This window comes from Globicephala melas, unplaced genomic scaffold (assembly GCF_963455315.2).
Source record: "Globicephala melas unplaced genomic scaffold, mGloMel1.2 SCAFFOLD_522, whole genome shotgun sequence".
Lineage (NCBI taxonomy): Eukaryota > Metazoa > Chordata > Mammalia > Artiodactyla > Delphinidae > Globicephala > Globicephala melas.
The window spans coordinates 104,843-124,258 of NW_027207687.1; the positions used below are offsets into that span (position 1 = coordinate 104,843).

Below are 19,416 nucleotides of genomic sequence, written 5' to 3' on the forward strand. Positions count from 1 at the left end.
CTGCCTGGGCGGGCGAGGGGGCCCTGCCGGGGCGGGCCGGCCGCCAGGCTGGCGTTAAGGCGCCAGCGCCAGCGAAACTGGGCCTCAAGAGGCCGCCCGCGGCCCCCCGCCCCCGTCTACGGCCATACCACCCTGAACGCGCCCGATCTCGTCTGATCTCGGAAGCTAAGCAGGGTCGGGCCTGGTTAGTACTTGGATGGGAGACCGCCTGGGAATACCGGGTGCTGTAGGCTTTTTGCCTCCCGCTCCGCCCGCCTTCTCCTTTACTCGCCCGCGGCGGGGGGGCCGCCGGCTCCGCCCCCGCCGAGCCCCGCTGCAGGCAGTAGTCAAGGTGGGTTTACCTGCCCGAGCAGGAAGCTTGGGCGATGGCAGAAGTGGGAAGAAACTCTTGAGCACAGGTTCTTGGGATCCACGGAGCAGCGCATGCACATGCGATGGGTGCCTACACAGCTGGCTTGCTTGTCTGTGGGGAAAGGCGAGATGGGTCAGGGCCTGGGTTCCTGAGGGGCTGAGAATCAAGGCAGGGATAGAAGAAAGGGGACAGGCCCACATCCCCTGAACCCACGCCGGCGCCCACTCACCTTTGTGGAAAATACGATTGAAAAGTGCCCGCAAGAATCTCTTCAGATGCCTCCAGAGTTGAGGCAAGAAGGGGAGGGGGGAGGCCGGGAGCAGGGTGAGCCCTGAAATCCAACCCTTGTCCCGGTCACACCCCAGCAGCCCTCCCACCTCAGCCCCTTCAAGACCCCAGGGCTCCCCCAACCGCGCTGCACAGATCCTGCCCTGACCATAGTCACCATGTTGATCCCCACGTTGAGCAAGATGAAGCTGACCGGGATCAGAAGAATTGAGTATCCTTGCTCCTGGCATTTCCTGGGGATGGGGCCAGTGAACGGCTCGGCTCGGTAGTAGTTTCGCTCACCCATGGCCGTTGGTCCCAGGACTGCCTGGGCCCTCTGCCCTCCAGTTTTAACTGGGAGCCAGACTGGGTCATAATGGGGCAGGTGGTGAGGTCACAGTGAGGGAGGGGGATGAAAAGGAGGGCCCAGAGTGGCATTCCCTGGTAACCAGGGTCAGGTAAGCTGAGCCTGGACAAACAGGGCCCGGTGGCCGGCATACATCCCCTCGAGCGGTCATTCATTCGCTCACCGCCCGCTGACTCACTTGTTCAAATGACACATTGCGTCTCTTGGCCCCTCTTGAGACTAGGAAGACCTTGGCCTCAGAGGCCTGCTGAAGGCCTGGCTGGAGTCCAGAGCCTCAGCCTTCTTCATGCCCTTCACTGGGCCTGGAGCTGGACCTGCCCAGATGTGGAACCTCCCAGTTTGGAAGCAACTTCTTGTATGAGGCTCTCTGTGGACAGGGACAGCTGAGACACAGAGGAGGTGCCCAGAGACCAGGGGTTTGGAGTCTGCAGCTGCAGATGTACTTAGTGCATGGTATAGGACCAGGAGGGGCCTGCTGGCAGAACTGTGGCCACTAAACCAAAGGGACCCTCAGGCCAAGAAGGGGACACTGGCTTCTTATTGCAGGAAGCCAAGCGCAGGGACCCAGGCTGGCAGAAGGAGTGGCGCTTCCAAGCCACAGACCACCAATGTTTCCTGGACTCTGGCGCTCTTTATTCCTCTCTCCATGCCCTGCCGCCCCCTGCCCCTGCCCCCACTTGCTGCTGGTAAGTTCATTTTCCGTCTGGCTCCCGTGCAGAGAGGGCCTGGAGGCCGAGGTGGAAGGTAGCAGCGAGTTGGCCCGCGCTTGGCCCTCCTGCGGTTGCCGCTTCAGCACCAGACTGTCATACACCTGGTAGTTGGCATTGCCTCCCGGGTTCCGGCTGAGTGGCATGAAGGTGGGCGGGGGTGGAGGGTGCTCGGTAGCCTGGACGTCGGGCAGGAGGTGAGAGGGGCGGAGGAGCAGCGCTGAGCTGGGAGCCGGGGCCCGCTGGTCCGAGGCCTCGGCCAGTACCGTGAGGGAGGCGGAGGTGGCCACAGGGCGCCGCAAGGGCAGGATCTCAGCCCATTCGGCCGCCGGGTGCCGCACCTCGTGGGGATCGCGGGAGTAATCCAAGTGTCCCGTGGAGGGATGCAGGCTGCGGTTGGACTCGCTGTGAGAACAGCTGGGGAGGCTACGTCTGTGGGCCGGTGGGGTGTCGCGCTACCAGGCGTCGGGCCGGTAGACCCGAGGCACCAGAGCGGATGGAGGCTCAGAGCCCTCCAGACCCAGACTCCGCCATGGGACCAGTTGCCGTCCTTTCGGCCCGCGAGCCCCTCGACCTGCACCTGGCCGCCCCCACCGGCGCCCAGCCCCGGCGCCGCCACCTGTGTGCCGGTGTGTCCCTCCACAGCTCCCTCCGACAAAAGCCCCACCCCCACCCCGCCCCTCTGGCGTGTCACCGCGGCCGGGTGCGGGAGCGGGATCGAGGGCAGGGGCCGCTTCCCCGGGCCTGCCGGCCACCAGGGGCGGGGTCCTGAGCTCGGCGGGGGGTGTGGGGGCAAGGGTGGCCTTGCCGGGGCTGAGGGGCCGTGGCGACTCAATGGTGGCTCCCGGTGGCTTCGGGCCAGCTGCTGTCGGGCAGGAGGGCCGGCCCGGGCTGCGGCCGGGCTGCGCCTAGGGCCGCGTGGGCGGGCAGGGCCGATGCCCAAGGGACCGCGGGCCCCGGGCCCTGAAGCCTCCGGGGCCACGTCCCTGTGAGCGACGTGCGGGATCTTGGGCGGGGCGCCAAGCGCCGAAGGGTTTGCTGGGTCACGGCCGCCCTGGGCTGGGAGGTGGTCGCCAAACCCTCCGCCGCCGCCCGATACCCGAGACCTCCGTTGCCCCTGCCTGGGCGGGCGAGGGGGCCCTGCCGGGGCGGGCCGGCCGCCAGGCTGGCGTTAAGGCGCCAGCGCCAGCGAAACTGGGCCTCAAGAGGCCGCCCGCGGCCCCCCGCCCCCGTCTACGGCCATACCACCCTGAACGCGCCCGATCTCGTCTGATCTCGGAAGCTAAGCAGGGTCGGGCCTGGTTAGTACTTGGATGGGAGACCGCCTGGGAATACCGGGTGCTGTAGGCTTTTTGCCTCCCGCTCCGCCCGCCTTCTCCTTTACTCGCCCGCGGCGGGGGGGCCGCCGGCTCCGCCCCCGCCGAGCCCCGCTGCAGGCAGTAGTCAAGGTGGGTTTACCTGCCCGAGCAGGAAGCTTGGGCGATGGCAGAAGTGGGAAGAAACTCTTGAGCACAGGTTCTTGGGATCCACGGAGCAGCGCATGCACATGCGATGGGTGCCTACACAGCTGGCTTGCTTGTCTGTGGGGAAAGGCGAGATGGGTCAGGGCCTGGGTTCCTGAGGGCCTGAGAATCAAGGCAGGGATAGAAGAAAGGGGACAGGCCCACATCCCCTGAACCCACGCCGGCGCCCACTCACCTTTGTGGAAAATACGATTGAAAAGTGCCCGCAAGAATCTCTTCAGATGCCTCCAGAGTTGAGGGAAGAAGGGGAGGGGGGAGGCCGGGAGCAGGGTGAGCCCTGAAATCCAACCCTTGTCCCGGTCACACCCCAGCAGCCCTCCCACCTCAGCCCCTTCAAGACCCCAGGGCTCCCCCAACCGCGCTGCACAGATCCTGCCCTGACCATAGTCACCATGTTGATCCCCACGTTGAGCAAGATGAAGCTGACCGGGATCAGAAGAATTGAGTATCCTTGCTCCTGGCATTTCCTGGGGATGGGGCCAGTGAACGGCTCGGCTCGGTAGTAGTTTCGCTCACCCATGGCCGTTGGTCCCAGGACTGCCTGGGCCCTCTGCCCTCCAGTTTTAACTGGGAGCCAGACTGGGTCATAATGGGGCAGGTGGTGAGGTCACAGTGAGGGAGGGGGATGAAAAGGAGGGCCCAGAGTGGCATTCCCTGGTAACCAGGGTCAGGTAAGCTGAGCCTGGACAGTCAAACAGGGCCCGGTGGCCGGCATACATCCCCTCGAGCGGTCATTCATTCGCTCACCGCCCGCTGACTCACTTGTTCAAATGACACATTGCGTCTCTTGGCCCCTCTTGAGACTAGGAAGACCTTGGCCTCAGAGGCCTGCTGAAGGCCTGGCTGGAGTCCAGAGCCTCAGCCTTCTTCATGCCCTTCACTGGGCCTGGAGCTGGACCTGCCCAGATGTGGAACCTCCCAGTTTGGAAGCAACTTCTTGTATGAGGCTCTCTGTGGACAGGGACAGCTGAGACACAGAGGAGGTGCCCAGAGACCAGGGGTTTGGAGTCTGCAGCTGCAGATGTACTTAGTGCATGGTATAGGACCAGGAGGGGCCTGCTGGCAGAACTGTGGCCACTAAACCAAAGGGACCCTCAGGCCAAGAAGGGGACACTGGCTTCTTATTGCAGGAAGCCAAGCGCAGGGACCCAGGCTGGCAGAAGGAGTGGCGCTTCCAAGCCACAGACCACCAATGTTTCCTGGACTCTGGCGCTCTTTATTCCTCTCTCCATGCCCTGCCGCCCCCTGCCCCTGCCCCACTTGCTGCTGGTAAGTTCATTTTCCCAGTCTGGCTCCCGTGCAGAGAGGGCCTGGAGGCCGAGGTGGAAGGTAGCAGCGAGTTGGCCCGCGCTTGGCCCTCCTGCGGTTGCCGCTTCAGCACCAGACTGTCATACACCTGGTAGTTGGCATTGCCTCCCGGGTTCCGGCTGAGTGGCATGAAGGTGGGCGGGGGTGGAGGGTGCTCGGTAGCCTGGACGTCGGGCAGGAGGTGAGAGGGGCGGAGGAGCAGCGCTGAGCTGGGAGCCGGGGCCCGCTGGTCCGAGGCCTCGGCCAGTACCGTGAGGGAGGCGGAGGTGGCCACAGGGCGCCGCAAGGGCAGGATCTCAGCCCATTCGGCCGCCGGGTGCCGCACCTCGTGGGGATCGCGGGAGTAATCCAAGTGTCCCGTGGAGGGATGCAGGCTGCGGTTGGACTCGCTGTGAGAACAGCTGGGGAGGCTACGTCTGTGGGCCGGTGGGGTGTCGCGCTACCAGGCGTCGGGCCGGTAGACCCGAGGCACCAGAGCGGATGGAGGCTCAGAGCCCTCCAGACCCAGACTCCGCCATGGGACCAGTTGCCGTCCTTTCGGCCCGCGAGCCCCTCGACCTGCACCTGGCCGCCCCCACCGGCGCCCAGCCCCGGCGCCGCCACCTGTGTGCCGGTGTGTCCCTCCACAGCTCCCTCCGACAAAAGCCCCACCCCCACCCCGCCCCTCTGGCGTGTCACCGCGGCCGGGTGCGGGAGCGGGATCGAGGGCAGGGGCCGCTTCCCCGGGCCTGCCGGCCACCAGGGGCGGGGTCCTGAGCTCGGCGGGGGGTGTGGGGGCAAGGGTGGCCTTGCCGGGGCTGAGGGGCCGTGGCGACTCAATGGTGGCTCCCGGTGGCTTCGGGCCAGCTGCTGTCGGGCAGGAGGGCCGGCCCGGGCTGCGGCCGGGCTGCGCCTAGGGCCGCGTGGGCGGGCAGGGCCGATGCCCAAGGGACCGCGGGCCCCGGGCCCTGAAGCCTCCGGGGCCACGTCCCTGTGAGCGACGTGCGGGATCTTGGGCGGGGCGCCAAGCGCCGAAGGGTTTGCTGGGTCACGGCCGCCCTGGGCTGGGAGGTGGTCGCCAAACCCTCCGCCGCCGCCCGATACCCGAGACCTCCGTTGCCCCTGCCTGGGCGGGCGAGGGGGCCCTGCCGGGGCGGGCCGGCCGCCAGGCTGGCGTTAAGGCGCCAGCGCCAGCGAAACTGGGCCTCAAGAGGCCGCCCGCGGCCCCCCGCCCCCGTCTACGGCCATACCACCCTGAACGCGCCCGATCTCGTCTGATCTCGGAAGCTAAGCAGGGTCGGGCCTGGTTAGTACTTGGATGGGAGACCGCCTGGGAATACCGGGTGCTGTAGGCTTTTTGCCTCCCGCTCCGCCCGCCTTCTCCTTTACTCGCCCGCGGCGGGGGGGCCGCCGGCTCCGCCCCCGCCGAGCCCCGCTGCAGGCAGTAGTCAAGGTGGGTTTACCTGCCCGAGCAGGAAGCTTGGGCGATGGCAGAAGTGGGAAGAAACTCTTGAGCACAGGTTCTTGGGATCCACGGAGCAGCGCATGCACATGCGATGGGTGCCTACACAGCTGGCTTGCTTGTCTGTGGGGAAAGGCGAGATGGGTCAGGGCCTGGGTTCCTGAGGGCCTGAGAATCAAGGCAGGGATAGAAGAAAGGGGACAGGCCCACATCCCCTGAACCCACGCCGGCGCCCACTCACCTTTGTGGAAAATACGATTGAAAAGTGCCCGCAAGAATCTCTTCAGATGCCTCCAGAGTTGAGGGAAGAAGGGGAGGGGGGAGGCCGGGAGCAGGGTGAGCCCTGAAATCCAACCCTTGTCCCGGTCACACCCCAGCAGCCCTCCCACCTCAGCCCCTTCAAGACCCCAGGGCTCCCCCAACCGCGCTGCACAGATCCTGCCCTGACCATAGTCACCATGTTGATCCCCACGTTGAGCAAGATGAAGCTGACCGGGATCAGAAGAATTGAGTATCCTTGCTCCTGGCATTTCCTGGGGATGGGGCCAGTGAACGGCTCGGCTCGGTAGTAGTTTCGCTCACCCATGGCCGTTGGTCCCAGGACTGCCTGGGCCCTCTGCCCTCCAGTTTTAACTGGGAGCCAGACTGGGTCATAATGGGGCAGGTGGTGAGGTCACAGTGAGGGAGGGGGATGAAAAGGAGGGCCCAGAGTGGCATTCCCTGGTAACCAGGGTCAGGTAAGCTGAGCCTGGACAGTCAAACAGGGCCCGGTGGCCGGCATACATCCCCTCGAGCGGTCATTCATTCGCTCACCGCCCGCTGACTCACTTGTTCAAATGACACATTGCGTCTCTTGGCCCCTCTTGAGACTAGGAAGACCTTGGCCTCAGAGGCCTGCTGAAGGCCTGGCTGGAGTCCAGAGCCTCAGCCTTCTTCATGCCCTTCACTGGGCCTGGAGCTGGACCTGCCCAGATGTGGAACCTCCCAGTTTGGAAGCAACTTCTTGTATGAGGCTCTCTGTGGACAGGGACAGCTGAGACACAGAGGAGGTGCCCAGAGACCAGGGGTTTGGAGTCTGCAGCTGCAGATGTACTTAGTGCATGGTATAGGACCAGGAGGGGCCTGCTGGCAGAACTGTGGCCACTAAACCAAAGGGACCCTCAGGCCAAGAAGGGGACACTGGCTTCTTATTGCAGGAAGCCAAGCGCAGGGACCCAGGCTGGCAGAAGGAGTGGCGCTTCCAAGCCACAGACCACCAATGTTTCCTGGACTCTGGCGCTCTTTATTCCTCTCTCCATGCCCTGCCGCCCCCTGCCCCTGCCCCACTTGCTGCTGGTAAGTTCATTTTCCCAGTCTGGCTCCCGTGCAGAGAGGGCCTGGAGGCCGAGGTGGAAGGTAGCAGCGAGTTGGCCCGCGCTTGGCCCTCCTGCGGTTGCCGCTTCAGCACCAGACTGTCATACACCTGGTAGTTGGCATTGCCTCCCGGGTTCCGGCTGAGTGGCATGAAGGTGGGCGGGGGTGGAGGGTGCTCGGTAGCCTGGACGTCGGGCAGGAGGTGAGAGGGGCGGAGGAGCAGCGCTGAGCTGGGAGCCGGGGCCCGCTGGTCCGAGGCCTCGGCCAGTACCGTGAGGGAGGCGGAGGTGGCCACAGGGCGCCGCAAGGGCAGGATCTCAGCCCATTCGGCCGCCGGGTGCCGCACCTCGTGGGGATCGCGGGAGTAATCCAAGTGTCCCGTGGAGGGATGCAGGCTGCGGTTGGACTCGCTGTGAGCACAGCTGGGGAGGCTACGTCTCTGGGCCGGTGGGGTGTCGCGCTACCAGGCGTCGGGCCGGTAGACCCGAGGCAACAGAGCGGATGGAGGCTCAGAGCCCTCCAGACCCAGACTCCGCCATGGGCCCAGTTGCCGTCCTTTCGTCCCGCGAGCCCCTCGACCTGCACCTGGCCGCCCCCACCGGCGCCCAGCCCCGGCGCCGCCACCTGTGTGCCGGTATGTCCCTCCACAGCTCCCTCCGTCAAAAGCCCCCCCCCACCCCGCCCCTCTGGCGTGTCACCGCGGCCGGGTGCGGGAGCGGGATCGAGGGCAGGGGCCGCTTCCCCGGGCCTGCCGGCCACCAGGGGCGGGGTCCTGAGCTCGGCGGGGGGTGTGGGGGCAAGGGTGGCCTTGCCGGGGCTGAGGGGCCGTGGCGACTCAATGGTGGCTCCCGGTGGCTTCGGGCCAGCTGCTGTCGGGCAGGAGGGCCGGCCCGGGCTGCGGCCGGGCTGCGCCTAGGGCCGCGTGGGCGGGCAGGGCCGATGCCCAAGGGACCGCGGGCCCCGGGCCCTGAAGCCTCCGGGGCCACGTCCCTGTGAGCGACGTGCGGGATCTTGGGCGGGGCGCCAAGCGCCGAAGGGTTTGCTGGGTCACGGCCGCCCTGGGCTGGGAGGTGGTCGCCAAACCCTCCGCCGCCGCCCGATACCCGAGACCTCCGTTGCCCCTGCCTGGGCGGGCGAGGGGGCCCTGCCGGGGCGGGCCGGCCGCCAGGCTGGCGTTAAGGCGCCAGCGCCAGCGAAACTGGGCCTCAAGAGGCCGCCCGCGGCCCCCCGCCCCCGTCTACGGCCATACCACCCTGAACGCGCCCGATCTCGTCTGATCTCGGAAGCTAAGCAGGGTCGGGCCTGGTTAGTACTTGGATGGGAGACCGCCTGGGAATACCGGGTGCTGTAGGCTTTTTGCCTCCCGCTCCGCCCGCCTTCTCCTTTACTCGCCCGCGGCGGGGGCCGCCGGCTCCGCCCCCGCCGGGCCCCGCTGCAGGCCCCAACTCCTCAGGCCCCTCCCACCACGGCGCGCGCCGGCGGGGTCGCTCCCCGCCGGCCCGGCCGGCCAGGCGGCCAGAAGGCGGCCCTGGAAGGCAGGCGCACCCCAGACGCTCCCGGGGTGGCTGGCCCGGACCCAGACTCCGCCGCGGGCCCAGTTGCCGTCCTTTCGGCCCGCGAGCCCCTCGACCTGCACCTGGCCGCCCCCACCGGCGCCCAGCCCCGGCGCCGCCACCTGTGTGCCGGTGTGTCCCTCCACAGCTCCCTCCGACAAAAGCCCCCCCCCACCCCGCCCCTCTGGCGTGTCACCGCGGCCGGGTGCGGGAGCGGGATCGAGGGCAGGGGCCGCTTCCCCGGGCCTGCCGGCCACCAGGGGCGGGGTCCTGAGCTCGGCGGGGGGTGTGGGGGCAAGGGTGGCCTTGCCGGGGCTGAGGGGCCGTGGCGACTCAATGGTGGCTCCCGGTGGCTTCGGGCCAGCTGCTGTCGGGCAGGAGGGCCGGCCCGGGCTGCGGCCGGGCTGCGCCTAGGGCCGCGTGGGCGGGCAGGGCCGATGCCCAAGGGACCGCGGGCCCCGGGCCCTGAAGCCTCCGGGGCCACGTCCCTGTGAGCGACGTGCGGGATCTTGGGCGGGGCGCCAAGCGCCGAAGGGTTTGCTGGGTCACGGCCGCCCTGGGCTGGGAGGTGGTCGCCAAACCCTCCGCCGCCGCCCGATACCCGAGACCTCCGTTGCCCCTGCCTGGGCGGGCGAGGGGGCCCTGCCGGGGCGGGCCGGCCGCCAGGCTGGCGTTAAGGCGCCAGCGCCAGCGAAACTGGGCCTCAAGAGGCCGCCCGCGGCCCCCCGCCCCCGTCTACGGCCATACCACCCTGAACGCGCCCGATCTCGTCTGATCTCGGAAGCTAAGCAGGGTCGGGCCTGGTTAGTACTTGGATGGGAGACCGCCTGGGAATACCGGGTGCTGTAGGCTTTTTGCCTCCCGCTCCGCCCGCCTTCTCCTTTACTCGCCCGCGGCGGGGGGGCCGCCGGCTCCGCCCCCGCCGAGCCCCGCTGCAGGCAGTAGTCAAGGTGGGTTTACCTGCCCGAGCAGGAAGCTTGGGCGATGGCAGAAGTGGGAAGAAACTCTTGAGCACAGGTTCTTGGGATCCACGGAGCAGCGCATGCACATGCGATGGGTGCCTACACAGCTGGCTTGCTTGTCTGTGGGGAAAGGCGAGATGGGTCAGGGCCTGGGTTCCTGAGGGGCTGAGAATCAAGGCAGGGATAGAAGAAAGGGGACAGGCCCACATCCCCTGAACCCACGCCGGCGCCCACTCACCTTTGTGGAAAATACGATTGAAAAGTGCCCGCAAGAATCTCTTCAGATGCCTCCAGAGTTGAGGCAAGAAGGGGAGGGGGGAGGCCGGGAGCAGGGTGAGCCCTGAAATCCAACCCTTGTCCCGGTCACACCCCAGCAGCCCTCCCACCTCAGCCCCTTCAAGACCCCAGGGCTCCCCCAACCGCGCTGCACAGATCCTGCCCTGACCATAGTCACCATGTTGATCCCCACGTTGAGCAAGATGAAGCTGACCGGGATCAGAAGAATTGAGTATCCTTGCTCCTGGCATTTCCTGGGGATGGGGCCAGTGAACGGCTCGGCTCGGTAGTAGTTTCGCTCACCCATGGCCGTTGGTCCCAGGACTGCCTGGGCCCTCTGCCCTCCAGTTTTAACTGGGAGCCAGACTGGGTCATAATGGGGCAGGTGGTGAGGTCACAGTGAGGGAGGGGGATGAAAAGGAGGGCCCAGAGTGGCATTCCCTGGTAACCAGGGTCAGGTAAGCTGAGCCTGGACAGTCAAACAGGGCCCGGTGGCCAGCATACATCCCCTCGAGCGGTCATTCATTCGCTCACCGCCCGCTGACTCACTTGTTCAAATGACACATTGCGTCTCTTGGCCCCTCTTGAGACTAGGAAGACCTTGGCCTCAGAGGCCTGCTGAAGGCCTGGCTGGAGTCCAGAGCCTCAGCCTTCTTCATGCCCTTCACTGGGCCTGGAGCTGGACCTGCCCAGATGTGGAACCTCCCAGTTTGGAAGCAACTTCTTGTATGAGGCTCTCTGTGGACAGGGACAGCTGAGACACAGAGGAGGTGCCCAGAGACCAGGGGTTTGGAGTCTGCAGCTGCAGATGTACTTAGTGCATGGTATAGGACCAGGAGGGGCCTGCTGGCAGAACTGTGGCCACTAAACCAAAGGGACCCTCAGGCCAAGAAGGGGACACTGGCTTCTTATTGCAGGAAGCCAAGCGCAGGGACCCAGGCTGGCAGAAGGAGTGGCGCTTCCAAGCCACAGACCACCAATGTTTCCTGGACTCTGGCGCTCTTTATTCCTCTCTCCATGCCCTGCCGCCCCCTGCCCCTGCCCCCACTTGCTGCTGGTAAGTTCATTTTCCCAGTCTGGCTCCCGTGCAGAGAGGGCCTGGAGGCCGAGGTGGAAGGTAGCAGCGAGTTGGCCCGCGCTTGGCCCTCCTGCGGTTGCCGCTTCAGCACCAGACTGTCATACACCTGGTAGTTGGCATTGCCTCCCGGGTTCCGGCTGAGTGGCATGAAGGTGGGCGGGGGTGGAGGGTGCTCGGTAGCCTGGACGTCGGGCAGGAGGTGAGAGGGGCGGAGGAGCAGCGCTGAGCTGGGAGCCGGGGCCCGCTGGTCCGAGGCCTCGGCCAGTACCGTGAGGGAGGCGGAGGTGGCCACAGGGCGCCGCAAGGGCAGGATCTCAGCCCATTCGGCCGCCGGGTGCCGCACCTCGTGGGGATCGCGGGAGTAATCCAAGTGTCCCGTGGAGGGATGCAGGCTGCGGTTGGACTCGCTGTGAGCACAGCTGGGGAGGCTACGTCTCTGGGCCGGTGGGGTGTCGCGCTACCAGGCGTCGGGCCGGTAGACCCGAGGCAACAGAGCGGATGGAGGCTCAGAGCCCTCCAGACCCAGACTCCGCCATGGGCCCAGTTGCCGTCCTTTCGGCCCGCGAGCCCCTCGACCTGCACCTGGCCGCCCCCACCGGCGCCCAACCCCGGCGCCGCCACCTGTGTGCCGGTGTGTCCCTCCACAGCTCCCTCCGACAAAAGCCCCCCCCCACCCCGCCCCTCTGGCGTGTCACCGCGGCCGGGTGCGGGAGCGGGATCGAGGGCAGGGGCCGCTTCCCCGGGCCTGCCGGCCACCAGGGGCGGGGTCCTGAGCTCGGCGGGGGGTGTGGGGGCAAGGGTGGCCTTGCCGGGGCTGAGGGGCCGTGGCGACTCAATGGTGGCTCCCGGTGGCTTCGGGCCAGCTGCTGTCGGGCAGGAGGGCCGGCCCGGGCTGCGGCCGGGCTGCGCCTAGGGCCGCGTGGGCGGGCAGGGCCGATGCCCAAGGGACCGCGGGCCCCGGGCCCTGAAGCCTCCGGGGCCACGTCCCTGTGAGCGACGTGCGGGATCTTGGGCGGGGCGCCAAGCGCCGAAGGGTTTGCTGGGTCACGGCCGCCCTGGGCTGGGAGGTGGTCGCCAAACCCTCCGCCGCCGCCCGATACCCGAGACCTCCGTTGCCCCTGCCTGGGCGGGCGAGGGGGCCCTGCCGGGGCGGGCCGGCCGCCAGGCTGGCGTTAAGGCGCCAGCGCCAGCGAAACTGGGCCTCAAGAGGCCGCCCGCGGCCCCCCGCCCCCGTCTACGGCCATACCACCCTGAACGCGCCCGATCTCGTCTGATCTCGGAAGCTAAGCAGGGTCGGGCCTGGTTAGTACTTGGATGGGAGACCGCCTGGGAATACCGGGTGCTGTAGGCTTTTTGCCTCCCGCTCCGCCCGCCTTCTCCTTTACTCGCCCGCGGCGGGGGCCGCCGGCTCCGCCCCCGCCGGGCCCCGCTGCAGGCCCCACCTCCTCAGGCCCCTCCCACCACTGCGCGCGCCGGCGGGGTCGCTCCCCGCCGGCCCGGCCGGCCAGGCGGCCAGAAGGCGGCCCTGGAAGGCAGGCGCACCCCAGACGCTCCCGGGGTGGCTGGCCCGGACCCAGACTCCGCCGCGGGCCCAGTTGCCGTCCTTTCGGCCCGCGAGCCCCTCGACCTGCACCTGGCCGCCCCCACCGGCGCCCAGCCCCGGCGCCGCCACCTGTGTGCCGGTGTGTCCCTCCACAGCTCCCTCCGACAAAAGCCCCCCCCCACCCCGCCCCTCTGGCGTGTCACCGCGGCCGGGTGCGGGAGCGGGATCGAGGGCAGGGGCCGCTTCCCCGGGCCTGCCGGCCACCAGGGGCGGGGTCCTGAGCTCGGCGGGGGGTGTGGGGGCAAGGGTGGCCTTGCCGGGGCTGAGGGGCCGTGGCGACTCAATGGTGGCTCCCGGTGGCTTCGGGCCAGCTGCTGTCGGGCAGGAGGGCCGGCCCGGGCTGCGGCCGGGCTGCGCCTAGGGCCGCGTGGGCGGGCAGGGCCGATGCCCAAGGGACCGCGGGCCCCGGGCCCTGAAGCCTCCGGGGCCACGTCCCTGTGAGCGACGTGCGGGATCTTGGGCGGGGCGCCAAGCGCCGAAGGGTTTGCTGGGTCACGGCCGCCCTGGGCTGGGAGGTGGTCGCCAAACCCTCCGCCGCCGCCCGATACCCGAGACCTCCGTTGCCCCTGCCTGGGCGGGCGAGGGGGCCCTGCCGGGGCGGGCCGGCCGCCAGGCTGGCGTTAAGGCGCCAGCGCCAGCGAAACTGGGCCTCAAGAGGCCGCCCGCGGCCCCCCGCCCCCGTCTACGGCCATACCACCCTGAACGCGCCCGATCTCGTCTGATCTCGGAAGCTAAGCAGGGTCGGGCCTGGTTAGTACTTGGATGGGAGACCGCCTGGGAATACCGGGTGCTGTAGGCTTTTTGCCTCCCGCTCCGCCCGCCTTCTCCTTTACTCGCCCGCGGCGGGGGGGCCGCCGGCTCCGCCCCCGCCGAGCCCCGCTGCAGGCAGTAGTCAAGGTGGGTTTACCTGCCCGAGCAGGAAGCTTGGGCGATGGCAGAAGTGGGAAGAAACTCTTGAGCACAGGTTCTTGGGATCCACGGAGCAGCGCATGCACATGCGATGGGTGCCTACACAGCTGGCTTGCTTGTCTGTGGGGAAAGGCGAGATGGGTCAGGGCCTGGGTTCCTGAGGGCCTGAGAATCAAGGCAGGGATAGAAGAAAGGGGACAGGCCCACATCCCCTGAACCCACGCCGGCGCCCACTCACCTTTGTGGAAAATACGATTGAAAAGTGCCCGCAAGAATCTCTTCAGATGCCTCCAGAGTTGAGGGAAGAAGGGGAGGGGGGAGGCCGGGAGCAGGGTGAGCCCTGAAATCCAACCCTTGTCCCGGTCACACCCCAGCAGCCCTCCCACCTCAGCCCCTTCAAGACCCCAGGGCTCCCCCAACCGCGCTGCACAGATCCTGCCCTGACCATAGTCACCATGTTGATCCCCACGTTGAGCAAGATGAAGCTGACCGGGATCAGAAGAATTGAGTATCCTTGCTCCTGGCATTTCCTGGGGATGGGGCCAGTGAACGGCTCGGCTCGGTAGTAGTTTCGCTCACCCATGGCCGTTGGTCCCAGGACTGCCTGGGCCCTCTGCCCTCCAGTTTTAACTGGGAGCCAGACTGGGTCATAATGGGGCAGGTGGTGAGGTCACAGTGAGGGAGGGGGATGAAAAGGAGGGCCCAGAGTGGCATTCCCTGGTAACCAGGGTCAGGTAAGCTGAGCCTGGACAGTCAAACAGGGCCCGGTGGCCGGCATACATCCCCTCGAGCGGTCATTCATTCGCTCACCGCCCGCTGACTCACTTGTTCAAATGACACATTGCGTCTCTTGGCCCCTCTTGAGACTAGGAAGACCTTGGCCTCAGAGGCCTGCTGAAGGCCTGGCTGGAGTCCAGAGCCTCAGCCTTCTTCATGCCCTTCACTGGGCCTGGAGCTGGACCTGCCCAGATGTGGAACCTCCCAGTTTGGAAGCAACTTCTTGTATGAGGCTCTCTGTGGACAGGGACAGCTGAGACACAGAGGAGGTGCCCAGAGACCAGGGGTTTGGAGTCTGCAGCTGCAGATGTACTTAGTGCATGGTATAGGACCAGGAGGGGCCTGCTGGCAGAACTGTGGCCACTAAACCAAAGGGACCCTCAGGCCAAGAAGGGGACACTGGCTTCTTATTGCAGGAAGCCAAGCGCAGGGACCCAGGCTGGCAGAAGGAGTGGCGCTTCCAAGCCACAGACCACCAATGTTTCCTGGACTCTGGCGCTCTTTATTCCTCTCTCCATGCCCTGCCGCCCCCTGCCCCTGCCCCACTTGCTGCTGGTAAGTTCATTTTCCCAGTCTGGCTCCCGTGCAGAGAGGGCCTGGAGGCCGAGGTGGAAGGTAGCAGCGAGTTGGCCCGCGCTTGGCCCTCCTGCGGTTGCCGCTTCAGCACCAGACTGTCATACACCTGGTAGTTGGCATTGCCTCCCGGGTTCCGGCTGAGTGGCATGAAGGTGGGCGGGGGTGGAGGGTGCTCGGTAGCCTGGACGTCGGGCAGGAGGTGAGAGGGGCGGAGGAGCAGCGCTGAGCTGGGAGCCGGGGCCCGCTGGTCCGAGGCCTCGGCCAGTACCGTGAGGGAGGCGGAGGTGGCCACAGGGCGCCGCAAGGGCAGGATCTCAGCCCATTCGGCCGCCGGGTGCCGCACCTCGTGGGGATCGCGGGAGTAATCCAAGTGTCCCGTGGAGGGATGCAGGCTGCGGTTGGACTCGCTGTGAGAACAGCTGGGGAGGCTACGTCTGTGGGCCGGTGGGGTGTCGCGCTACCAGGCGTCGGGCCGGTAGACCCGAGGCACCAGAGCGGATGGAGGCTCAGAGCCCTCCAGACCCAGACTCCGCCATGGGACCAGTTGCCGTCCTTTCGGCCCGCGAGCCCCTCGACCTGCACCTGGCCGCCCCCACCGGCGCCCAGCCCCGGCGCCGCCACCTGTGTGCCGGTGTGTCCCTCCACAGCTCCCTCCGACAAAAGCCCCACCCCCACCCCGCCCCTCTGGCGTGTCACCGCGGCCGGGTGCGGGAGCGGGATCGAGGGCAGGGGCCGCTTCCCCGGGCCTGCCGGCCACCAGGGGCGGGGTCCTGAGCTCGGCGGGGGGTGTGGGGGCAAGGGTGGCCTTGCCGGGGCTGAGGGGCCGTGGCGACTCAATGGTGGCTCCCGGTGGCTTCGGGCCAGCTGCTGTCGGGCAGGAGGGCCGGCCCGGGCTGCGGCCGGGCTGCCGCCTAGGGCCGCGTGGGCGGGCAGGGCCGATGCCCAAGGGACCGCGGGCCCCGGGCCCTGAAGCCTCCGGGGCCACGTCCCTGTGAGCGACGTGCGGGATCTTGGGCGGGGCGCCAAGCGCCGAAGGGTTTGCTGGGTCACGGCCGCCCTGGGCTGGGAGGTGGTCGCCAAACCCTCCGCCGCCGCCCGATACCCGAGACCTCCGTTGCCCCTGCCTGGGCGGGCGAGGGGGCCCTGCCGGGGCGGGCCGGCCGCCAGGCTGGCGTTAAGGCGCCAGCGCCAGCGAAACTGGGCCTCAAGAGGCCGCCCGCGGCCCCCCGCCCCCGTCTACGGCCATACCACCCTGAACGCGCCCGATCTCGTCTGATCTCGGAAGCTAAGCAGGGTCGGGCCTGGTTAGTACTTGGATGGGAGACCGCCTGGGAATACCGGGTGCTGTAGGCTTTTTGCCTCCCGCTCCGCCCGCCTTCTCCTTTACTCGCCCGCGGCGGGGGGGCCGCCGGCTCCGCCCCCGCCGAGCCCCGCTGCAGGCAGTAGTCAAGGTGGGTTTACCTGCCCGAGCAGGAAGCTTGGGCGATGGCAGAAGTGGGAAGAAACTCTTGAGCACAGGTTCTTGGGATCCACGGAGCAGCGCATGCACATGCGATGGGTGCCTACACAGCTGGCTTGCTTGTCTGTGGGGAAAGGCGAGATGGGTCAGGGCCTGGGTTCCTGAGGGCCTGAGAATCAAGGCAGGGATAGAAGAAAGGGGACAGGCCCACATCCCCTGAACCCACGCCGGCGCCCACTCACCTTTGTGGAAAATACGATTGAAAAGTGCCCGCAAGAATCTCTTCAGATGCCTCCAGAGTTGAGGGAAGAAGGGGAGGGGGGAGGCCGGGAGCAGGGTGAGCCCTGAAATCCAACCCTTGTCCCGGTCACACCCCAGCAGCCCTCCCACCTCAGCCCCTTCAAGACCCCAGGGCTCCCCCAACCGCGCTGCACAGATCCTGCCCTGACCATAGTCACCATGTTGATCCCCACGTTGAGCAAGATGAAGCTGACCGGGATCAGAAGAATTGAGTATCCTTGCTCCTGGCATTTCCTGGGGATGGGGCCAGTGAACGGCTCGGCTCGGTAGTAGTTTCGCTCACCCATGGCCGTTGGTCCCAGGACTGCCTGGGCCCTCTGCCCTCCAGTTTTAACTGGGAGCCAGACTGGGTCATAATGGGGCAGGTGGTGAGGTCACAGTGAGGGAGGGGGATGAAAAGGAGGGCCCAGAGTGGCATTCCCTGGTAACCAGGGTCAGGTAAGCTGAGCCTGGACAGTCAAACAGGGCCCGGTGGCCGGCATACATCCCCTCGAGCGGTCATTCATTCGCTCACCGCCCGCTGACTCACTTGTTCAAATGACACATTGCGTCTCTTGGCCCCTCTTGAGACTAGGAAGACCTTGGCCTCAGAGGCCTGCTGAAGGCCTGGCTGGAGTCCAGAGCCTCAGCCTTCTTCATGCCCTTCACTGGGCCTGGAGCTGGACCTGCCCAGATGTGGAACCTCCCAGTTTGGAAGCAACTTCTTGTATGAGGCTCTCTGTGGACAGGGACAGCTGAGACACAGAGGAGGTGCCCAGAGACCAGGGGTTTGGAGTCTGCAGCTGCAGATGTACTTAGTGCATGGTATAGGACCAGGAGGGGCCTGCTGGCAGAACTGTGGCCACTAAACCAAAGGGACCCTCAGGCCAAGAAGGGGACACTGGCTTCTTATTGCAGGAAGCCAAGCGCAGGGACCCAGGCTGGCAGAAGGAGTGGCGCTTCCAAGCCACAGACCACCAATGTTTCCTGGACTCTGGCGCTCTTTATTCCTCTCTCCATGCCCTGCCGCCCCCTGCCCCTGCCCCACTTGCTGCTGGTAAGTTCATTTTCCCAGTCTGGCTCCCGTGCAGAGAGGGCCTGGAGGCCGAGGTGGAAGGTAGCAGCGAGTTGGCCCGCGCTTGGCCCTCCTGCGGTTGCCGCTTCAGCACCAGACTGTCATACACCTGGTAGTTGGCATTGCCTCCCGGGTTCCGGCTGAGTGGCATGAAGGTGGGCGGGGGTGGAGGGTGCTCGGTAGCCTGGACGTCGGGCAGGAGGTGAGAGGGGCGGAGGAGCAGCGCTGAGCTGGGAGCCGGGGCCCGCTGGTCCGAGGCCTCGGCCAGTACCGTGAGGGAGGCGGAGGTGGCCACAGGGCGCCGCAAGGGCAGGATCTCAGCCCATTCGGCCGCCGGGTGCCGCACCTCGTGGGGATCGCGGGAGTAATCCAAGTGTCCCGTGGAGGGATGCAGGCTGCGGTTGGACTCGCTGTGAGCACAGCTGGGGAGGCTACGTCTCTGGGCCGGTGGGGTGTCGCGCTACCAGGCGTCGGGCCGGTAGACCCGAGGCAACAGAGCGGATGGAGGCTCAGAGCCCTCCAGACCCAGACTCCGCCATGGGCCCAGTTGCCGTCCTTTCGTCCCGCGAGCCCCTCGACCTGCACCTGGCCGCCCCCACCGGCGCCCAGCCCCGGCGCCGCCACCTGTGTGCCGGTATGTCCCTCCACAGCTCCCTCCGTCAAAAGCCCCCCCCCACCCCGCCCCTCTGGCGTGTCACCGCGGCCGGGTGCGGGAGCGGGATCGAGGGCAGGGGCCGCTTCCCCGGGCCTGCCGGCCACCAGGGGCGGGGTCCTGAGCTCGGCGGGGGGTGTGGGGGCAAGGGTGGCCTTGCCGGGGCTGAGGGGCCGTGGCGACTCAATGGTGGCTCCCGGTGGCTTCGGGCCAGCTGCTGTCGGGCAGGAGGGCCGGCCCGGGCTGCGGCCGGGCTGCGCCTAGGGCCGCGTGGGCGGGCAGGGCCGATGCCCAAGGGACCGCGGGCCCCGGGCCCTGAAGCCTCCGGGGCCACGTCCCTGTGAGCGACGTGCGGGATCTTGGGCGGGGCGCCAAGCGCCGAAGGGTTTGCTGGGTCACGGCCGCCCTGGGCTGGGAGGTGGTCGCCAAACCCTCCGCCGCCGCCCGATACCCGAGACCTCCGTTGCCCCTGCCTGGGCGGGCGAGGGGGCCCTGCCGGGGCGGGCCGGCCGCCAGGCTGGCGTTAAGGCGCCAGCGCCAGCGAAACTGGGCCTCAAGAGGCCGCCCGCGGCCCCCCGCCCCCGTCTACGGCCATACCACCCTGAACGCGCCCGATCTCGTCTGATCTCGGAAGCTAAGCAGGGTCGGGCCTGGTTAGTACTTGGATGGGAGACCGCCTGGGAATACCGGGTGCTGTAGGCTTTTTGCCTCCCGCTCCGCCCGCCTTCTCCTTTACTCGCCCGCGGCGGGGGCCGCCGGCTCCGCCCCCGCCGGGCCCCGCTGCAGGCCCCAACTCCTCAGGCCCCTCCCACCACGGCGCGCGCCGGCGGGGTCGCTCCCCGCCGGCCCGGCCGGCCAGGCGGCCAGAAGGCGGCCCTGGAAGGCAGGCGCACCCCAGA

The 19,416-nt window shown here is 67.6% G+C and overlaps 9 non-coding genes across 9 annotated transcripts; all 9 read left to right on the forward strand.

Annotated features, from left to right (window-relative positions):
• The first annotated feature begins 114 nt into the window (after positions 1 to 114).
• LOC132596164 (5S ribosomal RNA) lies at positions 115 to 233 on the forward strand. Its single transcript, XR_009562264.1, has one exon. It is a non-coding gene; the product is annotated as a 5S ribosomal RNA (ribosomal RNA).
• A 2,691-nt stretch (positions 234 to 2,924) lies between these two features.
• On the forward strand, positions 2,925 to 3,043 carry LOC132596165 (5S ribosomal RNA). Its single transcript, XR_009562265.1, has one exon. It is a non-coding gene; the product is annotated as a 5S ribosomal RNA (ribosomal RNA).
• Positions 3,044 to 5,739: 2,696 nt separating this feature from the next.
• LOC132596166 (5S ribosomal RNA) lies at positions 5,740 to 5,858 on the forward strand. The gene has a single exon (XR_009562266.1). It is a non-coding gene; the product is annotated as a 5S ribosomal RNA (ribosomal RNA).
• Positions 5,859 to 8,553: 2,695 nt separating this feature from the next.
• LOC132596168 (5S ribosomal RNA) lies at positions 8,554 to 8,672 on the forward strand. Its single transcript, XR_009562268.1, has one exon. It is a non-coding gene; the product is annotated as a 5S ribosomal RNA (ribosomal RNA).
• Positions 8,673 to 9,604: 932 nt separating this feature from the next.
• On the forward strand, positions 9,605 to 9,723 carry LOC132596169 (5S ribosomal RNA). Its single transcript, XR_009562269.1, has one exon. It is a non-coding gene; the product is annotated as a 5S ribosomal RNA (ribosomal RNA).
• A 2,696-nt stretch (positions 9,724 to 12,419) lies between these two features.
• Positions 12,420 to 12,538, forward strand: LOC132596170 (5S ribosomal RNA). Its single transcript, XR_009562270.1, has one exon. It is a non-coding gene; the product is annotated as a 5S ribosomal RNA (ribosomal RNA).
• A 932-nt stretch (positions 12,539 to 13,470) lies between these two features.
• On the forward strand, positions 13,471 to 13,589 carry LOC132596171 (5S ribosomal RNA). Its single transcript, XR_009562271.1, has one exon. It is a non-coding gene; the product is annotated as a 5S ribosomal RNA (ribosomal RNA).
• A 2,697-nt stretch (positions 13,590 to 16,286) lies between these two features.
• On the forward strand, positions 16,287 to 16,405 carry LOC132596172 (5S ribosomal RNA). The gene has a single exon (XR_009562272.1). It is a non-coding gene; the product is annotated as a 5S ribosomal RNA (ribosomal RNA).
• A 2,695-nt stretch (positions 16,406 to 19,100) lies between these two features.
• Positions 19,101 to 19,219, forward strand: LOC132596173 (5S ribosomal RNA). The gene has a single exon (XR_009562273.1). It is a non-coding gene; the product is annotated as a 5S ribosomal RNA (ribosomal RNA).
• Positions 19,220 to 19,416: the final 197 nt, after the last annotated feature.